This window comes from Silene latifolia, chromosome X (genome assembly GCF_048544455.1).
Source record: "Silene latifolia isolate original U9 population chromosome X, ASM4854445v1, whole genome shotgun sequence".
Classification (NCBI taxonomy): domain Eukaryota; kingdom Viridiplantae; phylum Streptophyta; class Magnoliopsida; order Caryophyllales; family Caryophyllaceae; genus Silene; species Silene latifolia.
The window spans coordinates 298,465,291-298,487,543 of NC_133537.1; the positions used below are offsets into that span (position 1 = coordinate 298,465,291).

Consider the following 22,253-nt stretch of genomic DNA (forward strand, 5'->3'; position numbering starts at 1 on the left):
TAACACCCCTCGCGGGCCGAGCAATGGAGGGGAAAACCCCGAGGGATCCGACTCGAGGATCCTCAGCCAAAAGACCTCCGTCTTGGAGACATTAAGGTGTAGTCCAAAACGGGGGCCATCCGCCATAATCAAATCCAAGACCTTCCCCACCTCCAAAGTGTCCCCCACAATGGTGCCATCATCTAAGTACCATGCCTGCAAAGAGAGGTCAAAAGTGTCCCGGATTTTGCATACTAAGGGATGCAAAACCAACGCGAAAAGCAACGGACCCAAAGGATCACCCTGCTGGACTCCCTGACAAGACCACAAGCAATGCTCCCCATAAAAAAGACGGGCATGGTTGGAATAACAAAACTCCACCCAACGGGAGAGAACCGGGCAACATCGGCGGACTTCCTGAAGCATGGTCGTACGATCAACAAGGTTGAAAGCATTCTGGAAATCAACCAATAACATGGAAAGCCCCACCTCAAAGACACCCGAGCCTCAATGAGCCGGTTCAAGGCATGCAAGATAGCCTCTCGTCCACCGGACACACCCACCCCAAACTGTAAACCAGCAAAATAAGAGGACAAAGAAGGACCCACCATAAAAGCACCAAACTTAGAGACAAGCCGTCTCCAGACTGTGCCAACAGCAATAGGACATACCCCACCACCTGGCTTCACAAGCGGCGTGAGAGGGGCGCTGGCAATGTACTCTCCCAAAGCAAGAGGGCACCGACCCTCAAGAAAGAGATTAACCACCCTAGTAATAGAAGTGATCAACTCATCAGAAATAGCCACGGCAGCCGCCACTCAAACAATCCATAAGGTGCTGGGCACGGAAACCATCCCTCCCACAAGAAGTACCACGAGGGAAACTCCGAATCATATCCAAAACCACTGACTCAGAGGCAACCAGAGGGTGATGATCCCCAGACAAAGTAGGCAAAGAAGGAGGTGGGGCAACAGGATGCTTCTCACTAGGGGTGTTCACCGGTCCAAAATCGGACCGGACCGGACCGGACCGGATGAACCCGCGGACCGGATAACCACATATCCCAAGACCGCGGACCGGACCGGTTAGGAGGGGACCCGGACCGGAACCCATTAGGTTCGTTTTTTTCCGGGTTTGGACCGGACCGGTACTAATTTATAAGGCAAATTTAGTTTTATTTTTTAATGTGGACCGGACCGGACCGGACCGGAGACCGGTGACTATATTTTTTGGGACCCGAAGACCGGACCGATACGTATCCGGTCTGGACCGGACCGGACCGGACGGTCCGGGTCGGTCCGGTTTGCCGGTCCGGGCCACTTTTTGTTCACCCCTACTTCTCACGCAGGGCCACAAGAGTGGCATCGGAGTAGGGGGCGACCCTAGAGGAAGAAAGCACCCAAACAGCAGCAGTATAGTGACCATCAGAAATCTTCCGCCGACATTGATGGAGGTTATGGTCACCCAAATCCAGATCCTCCTCTACACTAAACAAAAGAGGACCCTCATCAAAACACTCCTGCAACAGCTGCAAACCTCCCCCAGGAACCCCCCAAGCAAATATAGCCCTAGCAATACTCTCCTCCTGACGTTGGCGCCGAATAGCCGTCCTACACTCAACATTACTCCGAGGAGAGAAAGTCTTAAGCAGACATAGCGGTAAAACAAGCAAACGAATCCAGCGGGAGAGATCACTAGGGGAATCGGCCACATCATCCAGAGCTCCTTTCAAAGCCCAAGCAAACCCAAGACGACACTTAGGAGGAATAGATTTGACGGTGCGGAGGCCCAAAGACAATAAATGATCAAGGGAAGATATAGACCACTGAACAAGCTCAACACCATCATCAGAAGAAACCGAAGTAGAGGGAGCCAAAGGTCTCGGAATACCATAAATATGAAAACTGTAGAGGCCATCAACACGTTCCGAAGACAACACAATATCACCCCGACTATGTCGACATCTAGCACGAGTGGTACGGGTCATAAAACACACCCCACACAACCAGAGCCCCATCCGTCTCAAAACACTCTCGGCATTGGAATAAACAGTCAAACTATTAGTAAGAGTCTGACGCGTAAGTTCCAACGCACCATTCTGGCAATGTCGGTCCTGAAAACGTTTCTGCCAAGCTGCCTTAGTAAGGCCCTTACCAAAACCATCCCGACAACCATGAAGACCCGAAAAAGGACAATGGAACCGCACAAGCTCGGGCATGAAGGAACACACCAGAAACCTGCACAGAAAACAATAGAGCCACCACAAAAACCACCAGAGCTGAAACCAACGCCCAAGCAGCTAAGAGCTCAAAATATACCCGCTACTAGCAACCAAAGGGCAGTCAAGCAACACGGCCACAAAGACAGCCGAGAAGGAACCCAAACTCCACAAACAACCGTAGCCCGTATCACCCACACAACAACCCAAACAGCAGCCAGTGGTGGCCGAACAATGGAGAAACAGGAGCAGCAAAAAACCAGCAGTACGGGAAGAAAGAAATAAAAACGCCAAAACCCTACGACAAAAAAGAACAAAAGCAGCAAGACACTCACCGTGGAAAGGAAGGGAAACACGCAGGCAGTCATCGGCTACCACGTCAAGGACCGGCGACGTGAGGTCAGATGGTCCAGTAGTGGTGGCGAGGGCGTACTGGTCACAAACAGGCGACAAGACACCCTGAGAAAGACGAACTACCACACGCGCAAAAACCTCCCTAACAGCAGACCCTCGCCGGAAACCACCAACAAAACCTTCCCCTGACCGGCGACGTGAGGTCTAAATGGTCGACGTGGGGTGGATGTCGGCAGCGGTGACAACACGACGGCTAAACCCAAAGCCCTAAATCGCAAAACCAAACCGCCCTTATCCACGAAAAACCAACACCACAAACAACAACCCAACACCGATGAAAGGCAGCCGACGGTGGGAAGGTGGTGATGGTGACGGCAGAAGGCACTAGTGGCAGTAGCACGACAACGACAAACTTAGGGTTCAACAATCGTAGAAGTCACACTCCCCAAACTAACACCGACTAACACCAACAGACCGGCGTGAAGGGACCGGCGTTATGAGACGGTGATGGCAGGAGAAGGACGGCGGTGAACTAGAAGACAGCGACGGCAGACCTGATGGCAGAGATGCACAAATCGCACGTCGCACTCCCTCCCCTGTAACACCCGCGAATTTTCCATTTTGACATTTATAATTTAATTAACCATTCTATGGTCTAATTTATATTTTAAATTATTTAATTTAATTAATTTCATTATGAAACATGATTTTTATAAATATTATATTTTTAAAGCTTAAGTTATACAAAATAAATATTTTGGTCGGATAATAATGATAATAATAATATTCTCCGTCTTGAGTTGTAGTGGGCTTGAGACGTAAATTCATGTGTATATCGACTCAATTTTGCTTATTGGGCCTAGTATGACCAATGGACTCACCTACTACTCCTTCCTCCTCATCAAAATAATGAGGGAAACCCTAACCCCTCCTCCTTCCTCACAATTTCAGCAACACCACCACAAACACAAACACCATTTTCATACTCTCCTCTTACAAATCTTCAAAACACCATAACTTGCTCAATTCTTATCCGAATCAAGTGATTTTCGCGTCTATCTCTTCCTCTCATCGCCCTCCATCTTTCTAGGTAAGAAAGACACCGACTTTCCTCCTTATATAGGGCTGTCGAGACGTTTTATACATGGTACCCTTTTTCTAATTTTGATTCTTAGTCTTATTTTGTGTTTTCTTATGTTTAGGAGAAGTTTTAGTTGACCCGGAAGTGGATTCTTGAAAGGTAGACGAGTCTTTTGTGGATTTAAGTGCAAAAAGGTAACGGTGATGGGTTACTCGACATTATGTCAATTTGGGTGTTCATACATGTTATAGTTTGTTCACATGTGTGTTAAAGTTAGATTCTTTACATGTTTTTACTTGTTTGTTGTTGATTGAGTTTTGTGTGGAATCTCTCTTGGTGGTTTGAAGAATTTTCTAGTATTTTGTATACATGGATGAATTAGTAAAGAAACCGTCTTATTCATGCTTAATAATTGTGTTTAATTATGTCACGAATTTGTTAGTTTGGAATTGTTTGAATTTGAATCGAACCTTGTGTTTTAATCCCTCTTTTATGCTTTGATTTCACCCTTAATACTTGTATAAAGTTGCTTGGGTAATATATGGTGGAATTAGGATTGTAATGGCATGATAAAAAAATGATTTGGGGATGAAGGTGAATATGTTGTGTCGTGCAAATCAGCACCACGGCGCAGGCTGCGCACCTCGGCGCAGGCTGCGCACACAGCCTGGACCAGTTTTCGTAAAATGGCCATAACTTCTTCGTTACTTGTTTGTTTGAGGCTTATGACCTACCGTTAGAACCGTAAGAGGATAAGCTATCACCTCCAACTGGTTTCACCTCATTATCATGTATAGAACTCAAGTTAGGACCGTTTGAAGTTGACCCTTGTTGTAGTAGAGTACTAAACTTGTTGTTATAGATTGGGTTTTGAGTTTCTTGTTGGGTATGCATCTTAACTTTGGTTCTAATGCTTGTGTATGATGTGTTGAGACTCTTTTATCATGGGAGTACTTGATATTTGTTATACTCTTGTACTTATGCATGCTTCACATGAATTGTTTACGTTATGTTTATATAATCATTGTTACTCGTATTTGTGACCGGAGTGTGACGGTTTACATTGTGTGACTACTCGATATTCCTTATTTATTTGCCCTCGGACATTGGGTCACGATTAGGTGCCATTGTTTCCGAGTTGGGCTATCTTCCTTCCGCCTCTTCGGACTTTGGGGTACGGCTAGGTACCATGGTTCCGATTTGGGGTTACTCGACCTTGGGGCACGGCTAGGTGTCATGGATCGAGTCTTGGATACGATTTGGGATTGTATGTCGAATCGGGTGTCGTCCATCCCGAGAGTCTGGCCAGATTTAGACTAGGACCGTATTATGAGCGTCGTCCTACCAGGAGGTTGGAGTCTAGGGGTTTGTCTTGTTTTGAGTCAATCCTTTGTAAATTTCTTGCTTGTTACGGTCATTGGCGTGTTCTTATATACGAGAGTGCACGTCTTCTATGATTGTTTGTGAGAGTCTTGGTCCTATCGGATACTAGTGGTGAGATGCAAGCCCCTAGTTGCGATATGATCGCCGGGATTGATGTTCCCATCCGTTCTTATGGTGAGATGCAAGCCATAAGTATGAATGTGACATTAGTAGCCACGTCCCGTGCTATGGTTGTTAAGAGGTTTTCAAGTAATGGCTATTGGTTTCCATCCATGTATTTTCTATTCAATTGATTTGTTGTTTACCTTCTTCATATGATTCGATGCCTAATCTCATATCCATGTTTTGGTTACCTTGAATGCATGTTTAATATAATGTACCATGCCTATCTCATTAAGAATGCAATGTGCCTATCTCATTAAGAATGCAATGTGCCTATCTCATTATAATTATCGTTTATATTCCCTTGTTCATATTATTCAAGTTTGATGCATGATCAATATGTTTAATTAAGTTCTTGCTTATGTGCATTTTGACATATTGTGGCTGGGAGAACCGAGTTACTCCCCATCGACGTGGCGTTCATGTTTACATGAATGACAGTTTGTGATGCAGATTATGGGGAAGACGTGTGAGCTAGCGAGAACGTTGAACCTTGGACCTTAGTTATAGTTTGCTTAGACTCACCTATCGTTAGACTTGTGTTTATTCGTGGGATATATTTTCCCCAACGCACTTCGTTTTTAATTGTAAAACTTATTTATCTTACTTTTCATTTTCGTTTGATCACTTATGGTGGATTTCACACTTTAAACTTTAAAGGTTTTAAAAATCCCTTATTTTTCCGCTTAGATTTAATAGTTCTTTTGATGCCTCATCGAGGGGCGTCACAGTTGGTATCAGAGCATATGTTGCTCCCGACGCACACACGTGTACCCCGAATTTAACCTTGAACTTGACCTTGAATAATGAATGAGAGATGGGTAGAACTAAGGACCTAAGTTGGTAGTCTCTTTGTGCATGCTATTTGTTAGGTGCTAACATGGTTGACTCTTTGGGTGTCTTGAGAAGATGGTACGACCAACCAAGGTGGAGAATACTATCATGGAAGCTCTTACTCTAATTCTTCGAAATCAAAGGAATGCCAATGCTCAAGTGAATCATCGCCCTAACCGTCGTGGCAAGAGACCCTTTGTGCCCTCACCTTCATCACCTTCTAGCAAGAAGAGGTTGGTGCCGAGAGTCCAAGGACAAAGAGTACAAGACCATGGAGGACAAGAGCCAATAGTGCAAGAGCCAAAAGGACAAGTCCCTACATCTACTAATAGGCTTAGGAGAACCATGCAAGTGCTTCAAGTGTGGGCAAGCTTATCACCCCGGGATTGGATGCTATGATATGCCCTTGAAGTGTTACCATTGCAAGAAGCCCGGACATCTCTTCAAGAATTGCCCCGAGAAGAAGACTACCCCTCCTCCTCTCCCTCATGCTCCGGATTCTTCGTTTTTGTTTCTCCTTACATAACATCTTGCATACGGATCTCTTACTCTTGAAGAATGTCTTTACCGTCTTGAAGATACCTCCCTCTCTTCGAGCACCTTGTCATATTCCCTTATCTTTGTGCTTCTATGCCTTTCGCAACTCTTATTCCATATCTTGGGAGTTGTCTTTGTACCTTTTCTCCTTATAATGCCCCTCTTGTATACCTTCATTTTTGCCTTATGGAATGTTAACTTGGTCGATAAGTTGGCTTTTGTGGAGTTTGTTTGTGTTTGACCCTTAACCCTGGTTTTGAGAGGTCGTGATGTTAGAAAGGCTTAGGTAATGTGATGATAAATACTTAGTGATTCTTATACCTAGTGCCTTGACCAAGTGAGTATAATTGATTGGTGGATTCTTTGTGTTAGGAATGAGTTGCCTATGTGATTAAAGTTATAGAACTTGGCTTTGTTGTTTATGTTTGGGATTTGAAAGCTTAGTAGGTTGAGCGTCGTCACCTTAGGAGTAAACATGAGATAAATTTATGATAGGAGCTTGGAAGAAAACCCATTTTTAGATGTTAATGATTCCGTATAGATTGGTGATGCGATTTGATGTTAGTTGTCCCTTGAGAATTTTGTTGAGAAGTCTTTGTTAATTCTTTCTTTGGTTTTTAAAACATTGAGGTTGTATCAAGTACTTGAGATAAATGAGTGCTTTTATACTTGAGTGGTAGATTTGCTTTAGAGAAATCCTAATATGTGATAGGATAGGTGAACAACGAATCTAACCAATTCATCAACCCTTAAGCGAACGTTTATTTTTACCTTGATCAGTCATAGAGGTGTAATCCTTTAAGAGAGACTTGCATATAAGGAATGAGATGAATTGCCTTGACCCTCGTTTTGGAATTTGGTCGTTTTGTTATGATGGTACAATATCCTAATAGGCGTGACCTTGTTAGAGAGAACCTTAAGTCTTAGAAAGTGTATGGTTTAAGCCCTAAAATCCCCCTCGTACCTTTAATCATCTTCCTTCCCTTCGTTCATACCTTGATTAGATTTATTTCTTAAGTATAAAAGTTTACTTGTCGTTTCCTTGCCTTGAATACCTCTCTAATTCTAATGTCTCTTACTGGTGTTAACTAGTTACCTTTACTATTGACTCCTTTAATCTCACACTTCGTCATGTTCATGTATCCCATTGAAATTTCCTATCATTTCTTGACCTAGTTATTACTCTTGTTTCTTTAGTGGAGTGATGGCATTCTTGGCTACGTTGTAGAGTGAGTGAGATGCTCTTTGAGGATTCTTTGTGAACCTTGATTTCGTCAAAATTGGATTAGTGGAACTCGAGTTGAGTTGGGTAGGAAAAATTGTATGACAAACCTATTTACTTTTGGTTGGTGGTCTTTATGATTTGGGGAATGTGATCATCTATGCTTGTGAATTCGGGTGTGAATAAGATTTTGGTTTGGAGTGTTAGAAAGTATGAAGACCTTGAGATGTTGACCTTTGATTAAGGATTTTACCATAGTGAGAACTCCTAGTAGTCGATAGTTGGTTATGTGTGTAACTCTGTTAGTAGTTTTGATCTTTCGTGGAAATCGTTTATAGATGACTTATATTTGAGGGTTATGGAATCACAATTGTGGTGGAGTGACTTGACCCACGGGATAGCATAGGAGTAAAGTGTGCAAGTATTTTGAGGAAATTCTTGGGAGTTATGTGGTTATGAGTTACCGTTCAGGATGACTTTGTTGTTTGAGATTTGACTTTCGGGCGTTTCCTTGTTGTTTAAATTCCTTCCTTCCTTAAGCATAAGCATTTCCGTTCATACCTCTCTTCTTCGCTTCATCATGCTCCTCCTTTAAATTTGATACTCGTAACTTGTGAAATTCAATCTTTGATATCCTCGTAGACTCGATTTCAACACTTCTCCTAGGAAGTTCATCTTAGCTCTTTTGTTGGTAAAGTTTGAACCCTCTTAGCGTACCTTGTGTTCATGATATCTAAGTTCTCTTCATTTCGTACTATTTCTAAACATTTCAAGCTACCACTTTTGATCCATTGTTAAAAGTTTATGTTACTTTTATAAAACCCTACCTATTTTAATGGTTTGAAAATGGGAATTTGATTTAGTTCTCCTTTTGTTCTATGAATACAACTTCTTTTTATTGATTTTAATTGCTAAACCCGAGTTACTTTTAATTTTGCTCAATTTCTAACTAACTTTGACCTACTTATGATTCCTTTGTCAGAGTTTAATACTATATTTTCGGAAATTTGACTCCATTTGAGTTTAAAAGTGAAACCTCTATCTCTAATTTGGCTTTGGCAAATGAAAATTTGAGTGAATTACCTTTTTCTTTCGATTTTGACGTTGATCGGATGTTAGAACTCGTTATTTGAAACGTTTAATAACTTGTTCTACGCTTGTCGGCGAGTGATTTTTGTTTTAAATTTGTCTTTGACTTGGAAAGTTAGCGTTCTTGTGTGCACGACAAGAGCAATTTCGTTCCATGAATGAGACTTATACCTTTGAAAACTCTTCATTAATGTTTTTGAAAGTATTTTGATTTTCGATTTATACAAATAATTTGCTTTTGACCATATCTTCGATTTGGAATGTGATGTTCTTGAATGCGCAACGAGAGCATTTTCGTTCCTTTGATGAGAATGCGGTTCGTCAGGAAAATTTTATTTGAGACTTCTGAAAGGATTTTGATTCTTACGATAAGTAACCTTTTAATGTTTTGGTTACCAATTTTAAAAGTTCGGTTTTACTTTTTATAACCTTTCTTTTCTACCTTCAAGTTTCGAGGACGAAACTTTTTAAAAGATGGGGTGATTGTAACACCTGCGAATTTTCCATTTTGACATTTATAATTTAATTAACCATTCTATGGTCTTATTTATATTTTAAATTATTTAATTTAATTAATTTCATTATTAAACATGATTTTTATAAATATTATATTTTTAAAGCTTAAGTTATACAAAATAAATATTTTGGTCGGATAATAATGATAATAATAATAATATTCTCCGTCTTGAGTTGTAGTGGGCTTGAGACGTAAATTCATGTGTATATCGACTCAATTTTGCTTATTGGGCCTAGTATGACCAATGGACTCACCTACTACTCCTTCCTCCTCATCAAAATAATGAGGGAAACCCTAACCCCTCCTCCTTCCTCACAATTTCAGCAACACCACCACAAACACAAACACCATTTTCATACTCTCCTCTTACAAATCTTCAAAACACCATAACTTGCTCAATTCTTATCCGAATCAAGTGATTTTCGCGTCTATCTCTTCCTCTCATCGCCCTCCATCTTTCTAGGTAAGAAAGACACCGACTTTCCTCCTTATATAGGGCTGTCGAGACGTTTTATACATGGTACCCTTTTTCTAATTTTGATTCTTAGTCTTATTTTGTGTTTTCTTATGTTTAGGAGAAGTTTTAGTTGACCCGGAAGTGGATTCTTGAAAGGTAGACGAGTCTTTTGTGGATTTAAGTGCAAAAAGGTAACGGTGATGGGTTACTCGACATTATGTCAATTTGGGTGTTCATACATGTTATAGTTTGTTCACATGTGTGTTAAAGTTAGATTCTTTACATGTTTTTACTTGTTTGTTGTTGATTGAGTTTTGTGTGGAATCTCTCTTGGTGGTTTGAAGAATTTTCTAGTATTTTGTATACATGGATGAATTAGTAAAGAAACCGTCTTATTCATGCTTAATAATTGTGTTTAATTATGTCACGAATTTGTTAGTTTGGAATTGTTTGAATTTGAATCGAACCTTGTGTTTTAATCTCTCTTTTATGCTTTGATTTCACCCTTAATACTTGTATAAAGTTGCTTGGGTAATATATGGTGGAATTAGGATTGTAATGGCATGATAAAAAAATGATTTGGGGATGAAGGTGAATATGTTGTGTCGTGCAAATCAGCACCACGGCGCAGGCTGCGCACCTCGGCAGTGCGCACACAGCCTGGACCAGTTTTCGTAAAATGGCCATAACTTCTTCGTTACTTGTTTGTTTGAGGCTTATGACCTACCGTTAGAACCGTAAGAGGATAAGCTATCACCTCCAACTGGTTTCACCTCATTATCATGTATAGAACTCAAGTTAGGACCGTTTGAAGTTGACCCTTGTTGTAGTAGAGTACTAAACTTGTTGTTATAGATTGGGTTTTGAGTTTCTTGTTGGGTATGCATCTTAACTTTGGTTCTAATGCTTGTGTATGATGTGTTGAGACTCTTTTATCATGGGAGTACTTGATATTTGTTATACTCTTGTACTTATGCATGCTTCACATGAATTGTTTTCGTTATGTTTATATAATCATTGTTACTCGTATTTGTGACCGGAGTGTGACGGTTTACATTGTGTGACTACTCGACATTCCTTATTTATTTGCCCTCGGACATTGGGTCACGATTAGGTGCCATTGTTTCCGAGTTGGGCTATCTTCCTTCCGCCTCTTCGGACTTTGGGGTACGGCTAGGTACCATGGTTCCGATTTGGGGTTACTCGACCTTGGGGCACGGCTAGGTGTCATGGATCGAGTCTTGGATACGATTTGGGATTGTATGTCGAATCGGGTGTCGTCCATCCCGAGAGTCTGGCCAGATTTAGACTAGGACCGTATTATGAGCGTCGTCCTACCAGGAGGTTGGAGTCTAGGGGTTTGTCTTGTTTTGAGTCAATCCTTTGTAAATTTCTTGCTTGTTACGGTCATTGGCGTGTTCTTATATACGAGAGTGCACGTCTTCTATGATTGTTTGTGAGAGTCTTGGTCCTATCGGATACTAGTGGTGAGATGCAAGCCCCTAGTTGCGATATAATCGCCGGGATTGATGTTCCCATCCGTTCTTATGGTGAGATGCAAGCCATAAGTATGAATGTGACATTAGTAGCCACGTCCCGTGCTATGGTTGTTAAGAGGTTTTCAAGTAATGGCTATTGGTTTCCATCCATGTATTTTCTATTCAATTGATTCGTTGTTTACCTTCTTCATATGATTCGATGCCTAATCTCATATCCATGTTTTGGTTACCTTGAATGCATGTTTAATATAATGTACCATGCCTATCTCATTAAGAATGCAATGTGCCTATCTCATTAAGAATGCAATGTGCCTATCTCATTATGATTATCGTTTATATTCTCTTGTTCATATTATTCAAGTTTGATGCATGATCAATATGTTTAATTAAGTTCTTGCTTATGTGCATTTTGACATATTGTGGCTGGGAGAACCCTGAGTTACTCCCCACTGACTGTGGCGTTCATGTTTACATGAATGACAGGTTTGTGATGCAGATTATGGGGAAGACGTGTGAGCTAGCGAGAACGTTGAACCTTGGACCTTAGTTATAGTTTGCTTAGACTCACCTATCGTTAGACTTGTGTTTATTCGTGGGATATCTTTTCCCCAACGCACTTCGTTTTTAATTGTAAAACTTATTTATCTTACTTTTCATTTTCGTTTGATCACTTATGGTGGATTTCACACTTTAAACTTTAAAGGTTTTAAAAATCCCTTATTTTTCCGCTTAGATTTAATAGTTCTTTTGATGCCTCATCGAGGGCGTCACATTGGTATCGAGCATATGTTGCTCCGACGCACACACGTGTACCCCGAATTTAACCTTGAACTTGACCTTGAATAATGAATGAGAGATGGGTAGAACTAAGGACCTAAGTTGGTAGTCTCTTTGTGCATGCTATTTGTTAGGTGCTAACATGGTTGACTCTTTGGGTGTCTTGAGAAGATGGTACGACCAACCAAGGTGGAGAATACTATCATGGAAGCTCTTACTCTAATTCTTCGGAATCAAAGGAATGCCAATGCTCAAGTGAATCATCGCCCTATCCGTCGTGGCAAGAGACCCTTTGTGCCCTCACCTTCATCACATTCTAGCAAGAAGAGGTTGGTGCCGAGAGTCCAAGGACAAAGAGTACAAGACCATGGAGGACAAGAGCCAATAGTGCAAGAGCCAAAAGGACAAGTCCCTACATCTACTAATAGGCTTAGGGAGAACCGCAAGTGCTTCAAGTGTGGGCAAGCTTATCACCCCGGGATTGGATGCTATGATATGCCCTTGAAGTGTTACCATTGCAAGAAGCCCGGACATCTCTTCAAGAATTGCCCCGAGAAGAAGACTACCCCTCCTCTTCTCCCTCATGCTCCGGATTCTTCGTTTTTGTTTCTCCTTACATAACATCTTGCATACGGATCTCTTACTCTTGAAGAATGTCTTTACCGTCTTGAAGATACCTCCCTCTCTTCGAGCACCTTGTCATATTCCCTTATCTTTGTGCTTCTATGCCTTTCGCAACTCTTATTCCATATCTTGGGAGTTGTCTTTGTACCTTTTCTCCTTATAATGCCCCTCTTGTATACCTTCATTTTTGCCTTATGGAATGTTAACTTCGGTCAGATAAGTTGGCTTTTGTGGAGTTTGTTTGTGTTTGACCCTTAACCCTGGTTTTGAGAGGTCGTGATGTTAGAAAGGCTTAGGTAATGTGATGATAAATACTTAGTGATTCTTATACCTAGTGCCTTGACCAAGTGAGTATAATTGATTGGTGGATTCTTTGTGTTAGGAATGAGTTGCCTATGTGATTAAAGTTATAGAACTTGGCTTTGTTGTTTATGTTTGGGATTTGAAAGCTTAGTAGGTTGAGCGTCGTCACCTTAGGAGTAAACATGAGATAAATTTATGATAGGAGCTTGGAAGAAAACCCATTTTTAGATGTTAATGATTCCGTATAGATTGGTGATGCGATTTGATGTTAGTTGTCCCTTGAGAATTTTGTTGAGAAGTCTTTGTTAATTCTTTCTTTGGTTTTTAAAACATTGAGGTTGTATCAAGTACTTGAGATAAATGAGTGCTTTTATACTTGAGTGGTAGATTTGCTTTAGAGAAATCCTAATATGTGATAGGATAGGTGAACAACGAATCTAACCAATTCATCAACCCTGCTTAACGTTTATTTTTACCTTGATCAGTCATAGAGGTGTAATCCTTTAAGAGAGACTTGCATATAAGGAATGAGATGAATTGCCTTGACCCTCGTTTTGGAATTTGGTCGTTTTGTTATGATGGTACAATATCCTAATAGGCGTGACCTTGTTAGAGAGAACCTTAAGTCTTAGAAAGTGTATGGTTTAAGCCCTAAAATCCCCCTCGTACCTTTAATCATCTTCCTTCCCTTCGTTCATACCTTGATTAGATTTATTTCTTAAGTATAAAAGTTTACTTGTCGTTTCCTTGCCTTGAATACCTCTCTAATTCTAATGTCTCTTCTTTGGTGTTAACTAGTTACCTTTACTATTGACTCCTTTAATCTCACACTTCGTCATGTTCATGTATCCCATTGAAATTTCCTATCATTTCTTGACCTAGTTATTACTCTTGTTTCTTTAGTGGAGTGATGGCATTCTTGGCTACGTTGTAGAGTGAGTGAGATGCTCTTTGAGGATTCTTTGTGAACCTTGATTTCGTCAAAATTGGATTAGTGGAACTCGAGTTGAGTTGGGTAGGAAAAATTGTATGACAAACCTATTTACTTTTGGTTGGTGGTCTTTATGATTTGGGGAATGTGATCATCTATGCTTGTGAATTCGGGTGTGAATAAGATTTTGGTTTGGAGTGTTAGAAAGTATGAAGACCTTGAGATGTTGACCTTTGATTAAGGATTTTACCATAGTGAGAACTCCTAGTAGTCGATAGTTGGTTATGTGTGTAACTCTGTTAGTAGTTTTGATCTTTCGTGGAAATCGTTTATAGATGACTTATATTTGAGGGTTATGGAATCACAATTGTGGTGGAGTGACTTGACCCACGGGATAGCATAGGAGTAAAGTGTGCAAGTATTTTGAGGAAATTCTTGGGAGTTATGTGGTTATGAGTTACCGTTCAGGATGACTTTGTTGTTTGAGATTTGACTTTCTGGCGTTTCCTTGTTGTTTAAATTCCTTCCTTCCTTAAGCATAAGCATTTCCGTTCATACCTCTCTTCTTCGCTTCATCATGCTCCTCCTTTAAATTTGATACTCGTAACTTGTGAAATTCAATCTTTGATATCCTCGTAGACTCGATTTCAACACTTCTCCTAGGAAGTTCATCTTAGCTCTTTTGTTGGTAAAGTTTGAACCCTCTTAGCGTACCTTGTGTTCATGATATCTAAGTTCTCTTCATTTCGTACTATTTCTAAACATTTCAAGCTACCACTTTTGATCCATTGTTAAAAGTTTATGTTACTTTTATAAAACCCTACCTATTTTAATGGTTTGAAAATGGGAATTTGATTTAGTTCTCCTTTTGTTCTATGAATACAACTTCTTTTTATTGATTTTAATTGCTAAACCCGAGTTACTTTTAATTTTGCTCAATTTCTAACTAACTTTGACCTACTTATGATTCCTTTGTCAGAGTTTAATACTATATTTTCGGAAATTTGACTCCATTTGAGTTTAAAAGTGAAACCTCTATCTCTAATTTGGCTTTGGCAAATGAAAATTTGAGTGAATTACCTTTTTCTTTCGATTTTGACGTTGATCGGATGTTAGAACTCGTTATTTGAAACGTTTAATAACTTGTTCTACGCTTGTCGGCGAGTGATTTTTGTTTTAAATTTGTCTTTGACTTGGAAAGTTAGCGTTCTTGTGTGCACGACAAGAGCAATTTCGTTCCATGAATGAGACTTATACCTTTGAAAACTCTTCATTAATGTTTTTGAAAGTATTTTGATTTTCGATTTATACAAATAATTTGCTTTTGACCATATCTTCGATTTGGAATGTGATGTTCTTGAATGCACAACGAGAGCACTTTCGTTCCTTTGATGAGAATGCGGTTCATTTCGGAAAATTTTATTTGAGACTTACGAAAGGATTTTGATTCTTACGATAAGTAACCTTTTAATGTTTTGGTTACCAATTTTAAAAGTTCGGTTTTACTTTTTATAACCTTTCTTTTCTACCTTCAAGTTTCGAGGACGAAACTTTTTAAAAGATGGGGTGATTGTAACACCCGCGAATTTTCCATTTTGACATTTATAATTTAATTAACCATTCTATGGTCTTATTTATATTTTAAATTATTTAATTTAATTAATTTCATTATTAAACATGATTTTTATAAATATTATATTTTTAAAGCTTAAGTTATACAAAATAAATATTTTGGTCGGATAATAATGATAATAATAATAATATTCTCCGTCTTGAGTTGTAGTGGGCTTGAGACGTAAATTCATGTGTATATCGACTCAATTTTGCTTATTGGGCCTAGTATGACCAATGGACTCACCTACTACTCCTTCCTCCTCATCAAAATAATGAGGGAAACCCTAACCCCTCCTCCTTCCTCACAATTTCAGCAACACCACCACAAACACAAACACCATTTTCATACTCTCCTCTTACAAATCTTCAAAACACCATAACTTGCTCAATTCTTATCCGAATCAAGTGATTTTCGCGTCTATCTCTTCCTCTCATCGCCCTCCATCTTTCTAGGTAAGAAAGACACCGACTTTCCTCCTTATATAGGGCTGTCGAGACGTTTTATACATGGTACCCTTTTTCTAATTTTGATTCTTAGTCTTATTTTGTGTTTTCTTATGTTTAGGAGAAGTTTTAGTTGACCCGGAAGTGGATTCTTGAAAGGTAGACGAGTCTTTTGTGGATTTAAGTGCAAAAAGGTAACGGTGATGGGTTACTCGACATTATGTCAATTTGGGTGTTCATACATGTTATAGTTTGTTCACATGTGTGTTAAAGTTAGATTCTTTACATGTTTTTACTTGTTTGTTGTTGATTGAGTTTTGTGTGGAATCTCTCTTGGTGGTTTGAAGAATTTTCTAGTATTTTGTATACATGGATGAATTAGTAAAGAAACCGTCTTATTCATGCTTAATAATTGTGTTTAATTATGTCACGAATTTGTTAGTTTGGAATTGTTTGAATTTGAATCGAACCTTGTGTTTTAATCCCTCTTTTATGCTTTGATTTCACCCTTAATACTTGTATAAAGTTGCTTGGGTAATATATGGTGGAATTAGGATTGTAATGGCATGATAAAAAAATGATTTGGGGATGAAGGTGAATATGTTGTGTCGTGCAAATCAGCACCACGGCGCAGGCTGCGCACCTCGGCGCAGGCTGCGCACACAGCCTGGACCAGTTTTCGTAAAATGGCCATAACTTCTTCGTTACTTGTTTGTTTGAGGCTTATGACCTACCGTTAGAACCGTAAGAGGATAAGCTATCACCTCCAACTGGTTTCACCTCATTATCATGTATAGAACTCAAGTTAGGACCGTTTGAAGTTGCCCCTTGTTGTAGTAGAGTACTAAACTTGTTGTTATAGGTTGGGTTTTGAGTTTCTTGTTGGGTATGCATCTTAACTTTGGTTCTAATGCTTGTGTATGATGTGTTGAGACTCTTTTATCATGGGAGTACTTGATATTTGTTATACTCTTGTACTTATGCATGCTTCACATGAATTGTTTTCGTTATGTTTATATAATCATTGTTACTCGTATTTGTGACCGGAGTGTGACGGTTTACATTGTGTGACTACTCGACATTCCTTATTTATTTGCCCTCGGACATTGGGTCACGATTAGGTGCCATTGTTTCCGAGTTGGGCTATCTTCCTTCCGCCTCTTCGGACTTTGGGGTACGGCTAGGTACCATGGTTCCGATTTGGGGTTACTCGACCTTGGGGCACGGCTAGGTTTCATGGATCGAGTCTTGGATACGATTTGGGATTGTATGTCGAATCGGGTGTCGTCCATCCCGAGAGTCTGGCCAGATTTAGACTAGGACCGTATTATGAGCGTCGTCCTACCAGGAGGTTGGAGTCTAGGGGTTTGTCTTGTTTTGAGTCAATCCTTTGTAAATTTCTTGCTTGTTACGGTCATTGGCGTGTTCTTATATACGAGAGTGCACGTCTTCTATGATTGTTTGTGAGAGTTTTGGTCCTATCGGATACTAGTGGTGAGATGCAAGCCCCTAGTTGCGATATGATCGCCGGGATTGATGTTCCCATCCGTTCTTATGGTGAGATGCAAGCCATAAGTATGAATGTGACATTAGTAGCCACGTCCCGTGCTATGGTTGTTAAGAGGTTTTCAAGTAATGGCTATTGGTTTCCATCCATGTATTTTCTATTCAATTGATTTGTTGTTTACCTTCTTCATATGATTCGATGCCTAATCTCATATCCATGTTTTGGTTACCTTGAATGCATGTTTAATATAATGTACCATGCCTATCTCATTAAGAATGCAATGTGCCTATCTCATTAAGAATGCAATGTGCCTATCTCATTATGATTATCGTTTATATTCCCTTGTTCATATTATTCAAGTTTGATGCATGATCAATATGTTTAATTAAGTTCTTGCTTATGTGCATTTTGACATATTGTGGCTGGGAGAACCCTGAGTTACTCCCCACTGACTGTGGCGTTCATGTTTACATGAATGACAGGTTTGTGATGCAGATTATGGGGAAGACGTGTGAGCTAGCGAGAACGTTGAACCTTGGACCTTAGTTATAGTTTGCTTAGACTCACCTATCGTTAGATTTGTGTTTATTCGTGGGATATCTTTTCCCCAACGCACTTCGATTTTAATTGTAAAACTTATTTATCTTACTTTTCATTTTCGTTTGATCACTTATGGTGGATTTCACACTTTAAACTTTAAAGGTTTTAAAAATCCCTTATTTTTCCGCTTAGATTTAATAGTTCTTTTGATGCCTCATCGAGGGGCGTCACATCCCCCATCTCTCTCAAATTATTATTATTATTATTATTATTACTATTATTATTATTATTATTATTATTATTATTATTATTATTATTATTGTTATTATTATTATTATTATTATTATTATTATTATTATTATTATTATTATTATTATTATTATTATTATTATTATTATTATTATTATTATTATTATTATTATTATTATTATTATTATTATTATTATTATTATTATTATTATTATTATTATTATTATTATTATCATTATTATTATCATTATTATTATCATTATTATTATCATTATCATTATCATTATCATTATCATTATTATTATCATTATTATTATTATTATTATTATTATTATCATTATTATTATTATCATTATTATTATTATCATTATTTTTTTTATTATTATTAAAAGGATGCGCGCAGCTTTCATTAAAATAAAAATAAAAATTTACATAAAATTGGTGGGGAGCCGAGAGACAATCTGGGCTCCCACACCCTTAGCAACAGCAAAGCTAAGTCTAGTAAAAATGTAAGCGGCTGCCCGAGCCCCCGCATCCTGAGATATCAAGAATTTCTGGATCCGCTTGAGCAAGGCAACAGCATCCGAAATCAGCTCCCCAAGTGAAGAGAAAGAGAAAGGAAGGAAACCATCCGAACCCAACAATATTATTATTATTATTATTATTATTATTATTATTATTATTATTATTATTATTATTATTATTATTATTATTATTATTATTATTATTATTATTATTATTATTATTATTATTATTATTATTATTATTATTATTATTATTATTATTATTATTATTATTATTATTATTATTATTATTATCATTATCATTATTATTATCATTATTATTATTATTATTATTATTATTATTATTATTATTATTATTATTATTATTATTATTATTATTATTATTATTATTATTATTATTATTACTAATTTGGAATAATTATGTTTAGGTTAAGTATTTGGTTAGACTCTTTTTATTGAGGACTACATATTAGTTTTGGAGACAAGAACCCTAAGTATTTTTCCTAGCGAGAAAGACATGAGCAACTAATCCTTTCATCTCGGATTAAGATTTGAAGCATCTGATTTATTCAAATTGTGAGACTATTATTCATCTTCCTTTTATCTTGAGTATTGTTAATTCTTTGTTTCAATTTCATGATTGTTGAATGTTTAGATTAAAGTAGCTTATTAATCTTCACAATTAGCAATCTATTGTTATTCTAGTGAATGAATCCGTAACTGTTCAACCCCGCTCGCTAGATAAAGGGACGATCTTTGGCCTTTGTATTGGGTGCATTTCATCATATATAGGTTAAAGAGAGAACTAACTTGTGATTCGAACTAATAATCGTGTGTTTTATTGGTCGTCACTTCTATCGTTCCTTATTCGTTCATGCTGTTATTGAATTAAACTTAATCGCGTGTATTAGGTTGTTTGATGATTAGGTTATTTGATTATCGCATTTCGAGTCAAATAATTTTACAAAGGATTTGGGAAATTGTTCCCACGATAGTTTGCTCAAGAGTCAGTTGGAAGTTGTTAGTCTATGATCAATTTGATAATCAGTTTGTGGAAATTCTTACCCCAAAACCGTTTAAATTAAACCATCTGAATTCATATTTATTATTCTTCATTCAATTGCTAATCTCTAGTTTAGTTACTCAATCATTTAAAATCCTCCCATATTCGTTACTTATTTTCTATACTATAATTCACATAAATTACATTGCCTTCTCTGTGGATCGATCCTTATTACCATATACTATCATTTAGTTAGAGGTTTTAAGTGTAATAAATACTATCTTTGGGAGCATACGACTTCGGCTCACCAACGCTCCACGCAGTTGAGTGCTTCCCCTACTCGGCCGAGTGGTCGTATTCCAGTAGCTACTGCCAAAAACACAACCCCCTACACTCAGTCGAGTGACTGGTTACTCGGTAGAGTACCCTCTACTCTGCCGAGTACCTGCCTAGCTCGGCTGAATCATGCCAAAAACGATATACCTTCAACTTAACAATTTATATATATAGGCAAGATCCGGTGAGTTTCCACTTTTCGTGAGTTACCCCCGCATTTATATACCATTGTATCTAAGAAGATCAAGGGCTGAGATTAGACCAAAAAAATTATCCTAGTCTACCAAAATATGACGTTCGTTGCCCAGTATTCTTCATCGTCTGTTTTTCTATCCTATTTTCTTCATTCTGTAGATACCCAGTATCTGCACCTTCCAAAAACCACCCGATGATGATCGGATTGTAACGTGTTCTTGATATGCGTGCATGGATTGGCTATACATGAGACGGTTTAATGCACTATTCGAATATGAAAAATGATTTCAAAAATGGTTTTCTAACTTCATTTGCATTAAAATAACACTATTTAGAGTTAAAATCGTCTTCGGACTCAAAACCGACTCAGAAACCCACAACTCGAGTCAACCTGAGTCAACCCAAATCCCGAATGTCAAAAATAATGCCATGAATGACTTTATCATGTCATTTTCATTAAAATGACCCTAATTAGAGTCAAAATCGTCTTCGGACCCAAAACCGACCCAGAAACCCGCAACTCGAGTCAACCTGAGTCAACCCAAATCTCGAATGTCGAAAATAATTCCATGAATGTCTATATCATGTAATTTCCATTAAAATGACCCTATTTAGAGTCTAAACCGACACCGGGCCAAAAACCGACTCCAAATTCAAATCCCAACTCGCACGGGTCAAACCCGGGCCAAGCACACAAAATACCTACCTCAAGTAACACCTAAAATCATCTTATTAGATGCCCATATTGTTACACGACATCTCATTACAATACCACATATCAAACCAACCAAACAATGGATGAAGAATTGGCCACATCCAAATTGAAAAGGACAATGCACCCACTTGTATCACAAGGTAGCGCGCGCCTATTTAGGTGTCTGCTTAGCCTCTAAGCTAACTCAACCAACCTACCACCTCACATTTCTCTATAAATACCACCCTTCATACACCAAAAATATCACGCGAGAGTCCGCCCCCTCCTTCGCCCTTAAACTTCTAGACTCGACTTCCTAAGTCACAAAATCGACACGTGTTTACGACCTACCGATCGTAAACACACGCCTTACACAATTTGTTTGGTACCGTCGCCGTGAATTCGACCGACCCATTTGACCAACTCAATTCATCAATTAACATGTTTTAATTAACATATTTTCAACTCATTTTCAAAACAAAATCCTTTTTTAAGGCACTCTTTTAAACTTCTTTGATCGTGAGTAGTCGCTACGAGAAAACCGTCTCTAAAGTCGTCTACGTCGCAAACATCAAAATACGTAAGTTTGAGGGTGTAAATATCTCATTTATTTCATGTCTTTACTGTTTTTATGAGTTTATATGCATGAACAATGCATAACACGATTCAAATATAGGTTAGACGAGCCAAAACCGAGTTTTGGCCTGAGACAGGAGCTCCTTGCTATGCTGGGAGGCTCGCGCCTCTTGTAGGTGTCCAGGACAGACTCATCCGTGTTTGTTCTCGTCTTTCCTCTTTATTTCATTTCTTATTTATAATCGGTTTTTACCATTTTAGTTCACTTTTATGACAAACTTTTTAACCATAAATCATAATCACCCTTGGTTCCTAATACCATGACGGTTTAATCCGTGTCTCGGTGATATTAATTGGTTAATTACATTTTTAAAGGAAATTCTTTTCTTTTATTTACCATTCCAATTCATTTTTATGACAAATATTTTGACCATTAGAAAAATCATCCTTGGTTCCTTATACCATGACGGTTTATTCCGTGATTCGATGATTTTATGGTTAATTACATTTTAATGGGTATTTTAACACCCTTTTGTTTTACTTACCATTTTTCTCATTTGTTTACATTTGTAAATATATTAGTCATAATTCATAATCATCCTTG

General features: G+C 38.4%; 3 long non-coding RNA genes across 3 annotated transcripts; all 3 read left to right on the top strand.

The window, feature by feature from the left end:
- The first annotated feature begins 3,478 nt into the window (after nucleotides 1–3,478).
- Nucleotides 3,479–5,713, top strand: LOC141621885 (uncharacterized). The gene is made up of 3 exons (XR_012532757.1): nucleotides 3,479–3,641; nucleotides 3,754–3,826; nucleotides 5,619–5,713. It is a non-coding gene; the product is annotated as an uncharacterized LOC141621885 (long non-coding RNA).
- A 3,963-nt stretch (nucleotides 5,714–9,676) lies between these two features.
- LOC141621886 (uncharacterized) lies at nucleotides 9,677–11,939 on the top strand. Its single transcript, XR_012532758.1, has 3 exons — nucleotides 9,677–9,839; nucleotides 9,952–10,024; nucleotides 11,816–11,939. It is a non-coding gene; the product is annotated as an uncharacterized LOC141621886 (long non-coding RNA).
- Nucleotides 11,940–15,871: 3,932 nt separating this feature from the next.
- On the top strand, nucleotides 15,872–18,101 carry LOC141621887 (uncharacterized). The gene is made up of 3 exons (XR_012532760.1): nucleotides 15,872–16,034; nucleotides 16,147–16,219; nucleotides 18,015–18,101. It is a non-coding gene; the product is annotated as an uncharacterized LOC141621887 (long non-coding RNA).
- Nucleotides 18,102–22,253: the final 4,152 nt, after the last annotated feature.